This window comes from Tamandua tetradactyla, chromosome 2 (genome assembly GCF_023851605.1).
Source record: "Tamandua tetradactyla isolate mTamTet1 chromosome 2, mTamTet1.pri, whole genome shotgun sequence".
NCBI lineage: Eukaryota > Metazoa > Chordata > Mammalia > Pilosa > Myrmecophagidae > Tamandua > Tamandua tetradactyla.
Window position 1 is genome coordinate 155,672,501 of NC_135328.1, and position 5,926 is coordinate 155,678,426.

General features: G+C 45.8%; 1 pseudogene; it reads right to left on the reverse strand.

The window, feature by feature from the left end:
* Positions 1–921: 921 nt before the first annotated feature.
* LOC143657666 (ubiquitin-like modifier-activating enzyme 1 pseudogene) lies at positions 922–3,050 on the reverse strand (annotated as a pseudogene).
* Between the last annotated feature and the right edge of the window lie 2,876 nt (positions 3,051–5,926).

Here is a 5,926-nt window from a genome sequence, read left to right on the forward strand (position 1 = left end):
TCTCACTTGAGAGAGAAACCCTGAACTTCATCAGCCTTCTTGAACCAAGGTATCTTTCCCTGGATGGATACCTTTGATTGGAAATTTCTATAGACTTGTTTTAATTGGGACATTTTCTTGGTCTTTGAACTGTAAACTAGCAATTTAGTAAATTACCCTTTTAAAAAGCCATTCCATTTCTGGTATATTGCATTCCAGCAGCTAGCAAATGAGAACAATGACTAAGTCTGTAAACTACTGTTCACCCAAGATGGTAGAACTCAGAATCACATGGCTCCAGACTTCTCCTTGGCCAGAGAAAAACAGGTAGCTTTGCTTGGCAAGGAATACAGACAATTATCCTGACAAACCCAAGCTTACAGTGATTCACCAGGCCAGAGATCAACCAGAGAACAGTGATCACCAAGGACATGATAAAGAGGCTAGTGGCCTTCTGGAAAAGTTCTGTTTTGAATAAAATTGAACAAGGAATTGTAGGAATGCTACAAATACCAGTTCCTAGGGCACAATAATGCTTATGAAAGTAGTAACAGCTATAGCCTTAAAGGCTGCACCACAAATGTTTGCATTGGACAAAAATCAACCAGGAAAAAATTTTTGAGCTCAGAAACCAAGATCCCAGATTGTTTTGGTTTGTTAAAGCTGGTAGAATGCAATATAACAGAAATGGATTGGCTTTTACAGATGGGGCTTATGAATTTGCAAATTTACAGTTCTAGAGCTGTGAAAATGCTCAAGTCAAGGCATCAACAAGAAAATACCTTCTTTTTGGGGGGGGTAATAATTTTTTATTAGGGTTCAGGTTCCAAACAAGATAGGAAGCAGCAGCAAGTAGGGTTTGGGGAGGGGTATGGTGAGGGAACACCAGGCTTAGGTAGCCCCAGTCTAGAAGGGGTCTGAGAGGGGTAGATTAGGGACAGTCTAGAGGAGTAGGCAGGGCCAGCTGATGGTGTATCATACATACGGGACCTCCACATCCTTGCCACTTATTTGTTGTAGCACAGCTCAAGCACCCACCTGGTGGCCACACACGATAGCCCAATTTTCGCTTCAACACCCAGCTCACAGTCTCCGTCATTGGCTGATCCAACTTCCTTGAGCTTGGTGGCTGGCACAAAGAAGGGATAGAGCATGGATGCACCCTGGGATAGCATAATGATCTCCAATTTTGTGCTCTGTCTTAAAGTAGTTGAGAAACTGTTTGAGGGTCATCTCTTCACTGTCAGGCCGCAGCCCCCAAACCTCAAAGCAATCCCACAATGTTAACTCTTGATTATAGAATTGGTGAAGAGGTGCAGCAAGGGGTTCAGAAAAGCAACAGTAAGGCAGGGCTAAGTTGAGGAAGCCATTCTTATAGGAATCAAGTTGTCAGTGCCCCTGCACCACCTTGTACAGTTCCAGACACACAAGGCCAACCATAGCTGCTGCGGTTGTGGCAATAGCTAGGATGATCTTGCCTGCAATCAGCTTGTCCTTGTGCCTGTCTGTAGGGATAATGTAATAATTATCTTCCCAGAGATTGGACACAGCCATAATGAAATCCATGTGAAAGTCGCTCTCATCATCCTTCTCAAAGTTGATGGGGTACATTTTGAACCCAGGGAGCTTGTCTGGGCTGGGCAGCATGACCTTGAGCCCTCTAGATGGCTGTCATCAACAGTCAACAGAGGCATTGGCACTTTGCAGTTCTTGGTTAGAGAAATGGATCTTGACACCAGACTTGGGATCTGCGCAGACTGTAGGAGTGTGGCCACAGCAGTTTGGCCCTGAGAGCCTGTCAGCCCATAGGTTTGGACAAACAGATTGGCAGCAGCCACCAAATAGTGTAGGTATAGCAGTTGCTGATGTCAAAGGTGAGTGGGTGTGGACAGCATTTGGGCCCAGACCAGGACAGGGCTCCTGAGCTTGTGAGCTGTTCAGGAGGAAAGTTGTGCAGCAGTTGCCAGATGTTGTTAGAGTATTGGTTGTGCTGTTATCACAAAGTCAGCATCTGCCAGTGAAGTTAGCAAGAATTCAAAGCTAGTCTTCTTAGGTACTTTGATGCGACTGATGATACCTTCATGGACGTAGTTGGAGAAGTTGGAAGTGTCACAGATGCTAAAGGCGTAGGGATCCAAAACTTTGATTTCTGTGGGCTGATTTCCATTGAGTTTTATCATGCCCTACACTTCTGAAAAGGAGACAAAGTCACCAATCTTGAACCCATGTCAGGCATCATCCAGACAGGTAACCACACTGGGGCTGTCCTTGATAACCATAGATACCATAGCACTGAATGGTTGCTCCCCACCGGAACCTGTGAGGATCATTTCCTCTCCAAAGTCACAGAAAAGCTGCCCAAATAGGCCCCTTGTGTCTGTAACTACCATCTTGATACTACGGTTGTAACAGAATTCACCCACCCACAGCTGGTCCTCCAAGGGGCCCAGTGTAAGCACTGACAGGCATGTACATAGCTGTTGAGTCCAGCGAGGTGGGGATGCAATACCTCAGCCCGGTTTTTACTGATGTCCTCCTCCTGCAGGTAGAACTGTGAGGATAGTTCAGTCCACTGTGCAGTGCTCTGGTCATGCAGGGTGACAGCCTTGACACTCCCAAGGATGATGTTCTTGGCAATCTCCACTCCCAGACACTGCAGGCTTGATACCAATACACTGGAGGTCTGGAGTCACTTCATTGCCTCATAGCCAAGCACGTACAGCTACCAGGATTAAAGACCTTCATCTATGTCTATTTCACTGCCTTTCTTTGTCACTCTATTCATTGGCACAGAGGATGCTTTAGAGAGCACATAATGAGCAGGAGAGCAGTTAGAGCCTGACTTTGGATCAGGCCTAGACACATGACATTTCTTGGACAATGGTGAGCTGGACATCTATATGGGAAGAGGCTTGGTGAGTTGGTAGGGAGACAAAAGCAAATCATGATTTTCATTTACTGACTCTCTGACATGGGCAAGGGATCTCATTTTCTCTGAGCCCCATTTCCACCAAAAGTAGAGGCAAACAGAATCATCCTCAAGGGGTTACAGTGTCAGTTCCCTGGGTCATGCCGTCAATGCCTCAAGGAGATGAAGTGATGCCCGGCTACCACCTTCCTTCTCCTCCCTGCCACCTGGGCTGCCTAGAATCACTGCCTGGGCCTCTGCCTTCTCCTTTACAAGCCATTGTGGTGGTGGTAGTCCATGCCACCTCCTTCATCTCAGCAGGTGACATAAGATCAGAAGATACCTTCTTGAAAGAAAGGCAGCATCTGGGTTCTCTGTCACATGGGAAGCATGTGGCTGGCATTTGAGGTCCTTGCTCCCGGTTCCTCATTTGAGGTCCTTGCTCCTCATCCTCCAAAGCATGTCACTGTCCTGTGTCAGGAAGTGGTCCTAGTAAATGTGATTTTGAAGACATGCACATTCCAGAGGTTATTGCTATGCTCTGAGAAATTCCCTTCAACCCTAATTCCAGGAGTTCTGTTGTGCTGTCTCAGATTCTCATCCGGTTTAATGACACTGCTCTTCAAAATGGGCACTTGAGATTTTCCTTCTGTAATCCAGAGAATGGTGGCTGGCTCTTCAAACTTATTCCACATAAAATAAACTGATGACCACGAAGATTTTTCTTATTTCAATGAGAATAGCAGAGTCTGTATATCATTGAAATTAACACAGGAAGTGAAAGACCCAAATTGCAGCTCCCAGGCTATAGTAGAAACAGGAATTTAATTTAATATTCAGGTTAAGAGTTTACAACAAAAACATTGACCCTAATCAGTTGGTTAATATTTTTCCCTTTTATACAGACATTCACTTATCTTCCCAGCTTGTCTGAAGTACTCCCTCACAACTAAGCCCTTCGTCTTCTGTCCTAAAGCCCAGGAACCAATGGCCCATAACAATTGCAGGAGTCTGACATTAGACAACAATAAGACCCAGAAGGCAACCCCTCACTCACTGAAACTGTGTCTCTCTTCTCCAATGAGAGAGTTTGTGTTGGGAGATGGCAAGAATCCCTCACTATCTAGCTTTCGAGCAGCTGCTGGAGTAAGCACTGGAGCTGAATCCAGAGTTGCTCCTAAACCTTGAGCTGCTCCCAGCCTGGGTACTGGATCTAGCGCCAGAGGTGGGACTTCAGGGATCTCTAGCAGAAGGTATGATTTTGGGCCTGGCGCTCAGGCTAGTGCTGGACTTGTAAGAGAAGAGAAGTTTACCCACATGACTGCCATCCTACTGCCTTTCAAAGGCACAAAACATCCCACTGCCTTTGAGAAGCCCAAACACCCCACCCCAGGAAATCCTCTCAGAGTGCAGAACACCAGATAAGTAGTCTAAGGCTACTCTTTCTTTGTTATTAGCCAAATACCAGCCTCTGGAGGTTCTTTCCTGTGTCCTGCCACTCTCTGCTTCACCCCCTACTATCTCCCCAGCACTTGCCCACAAGCACCAACTCCCAGTCTTCTCACTCTCTGTTTTTCACTGAATGGGCTCCACCTGCACATGCTAGGTAAGGAGTAGCTGGGCAACCTGCCCCAGCTCTGAGCCAGGCAGACTGAGCCTTTTGTAGACCACTAGCACATTTAGGCAGGGAAAGTTTCGAGTTTAACAGAAATCCTCTGGGAATTCATACAGCAATTTGCTCAGGATGGAGGCAATGGCACAAGGGGTATTAGGTGAGAAACAGAATCAAAGGCCTAGTTCTCCCTTCCATACTGCCCTCTGACAGGACCCCTGCAGGGGCTGGACCCCGTACCTGACTGTTTTAGTTTGCTAGCTGCTGGGATGTGATACACCAGAAATGAAATGGCTTTTAAAAGGGGGAATTTATTAAGTTGATTAGTTTACAGTTCTAAGGCCATGAAAATGTTCCAATTAAAGCAAGTCTATAAAAGTGTTCAAATTAAGGCACTAATAAGAGGTTACTTTCACTCAAGAAAGGCTGATGAAGTTTAGGGTCTCTCTTTCAACTGAAAAGGCACAGGGCAAACATGATGACATCTGCTAGCTTTCTCTCCAGGCTTCTTGTTTCGTGAAAGTTCCCCAAGATTTTCCTTCTTCATCTCCAAAGGTCTCTGGCTGTGTGGGCTCTGCATTTCTCATGGCTTTCATGGATCTCATCATTCTGAAACTTTCTCTAAAATGTTTCTTCTTTTAAAGGATTCCAGTAAACTAATCAAGACCCACCCAAAATGAGTGGAGTCACATCTCCCTCTAATCCAAGGTTAATTAGCCACAATTTGGTGAGTTACAAGTCTATGGAGATAATCTGAGTTCCTAACCTATAGTGCTGAATAGGGATTAAAAGAAATGACTGCTCCCACAAAATTGGATCAGCATTAAAACATGGCTTTTCTGGGGTATATAATCCTTTCAAACCAGCATACTGACCATGACCTTCAAAAGGCCATACCTACACCTCACCCCATCCCATGTCGCTCTGGGGGTAGCAGGCCTGGTCACTGAACAGAGGGATAGCACAGACTCTTGATTTTAGGGGGCTCTCAATCAGTAGTCTGACCAACTCTGCCCTTCTTTAGGGAAGTCTGACAGTTCCTTTCCTTTCTTGGCCCTTTTCCTAACAGGAATGCCAACTATATGAAAGCAGGGTGAGGCTGTCTGCTCTGTTCATTACACTGTTCTCCACAAATATCTGATTGATGTGGGAACAAGTGGAGTCTGTCCTCATGCCTCAGATTTCCCAGGTCCCTCTTTGCTCAAGCTCTAATGTGCCTCTTTATTCTGTGTGCCATGTGTGGATCTCTTCTTACCCTTGACATTTTTCTCCAGATAAGTTGTGACAGAGCCTTACCCAACCCTAATGAAGCTGAGGACCCTTGACTGATGTGGGAGGCAGATTTGTGAGTGGGTTGCTCACCACACTGCCCTTTTTAGGATAATGATCATAGGGTAGGAGGATTTGGTGGGGCAGGAACAGCTGGG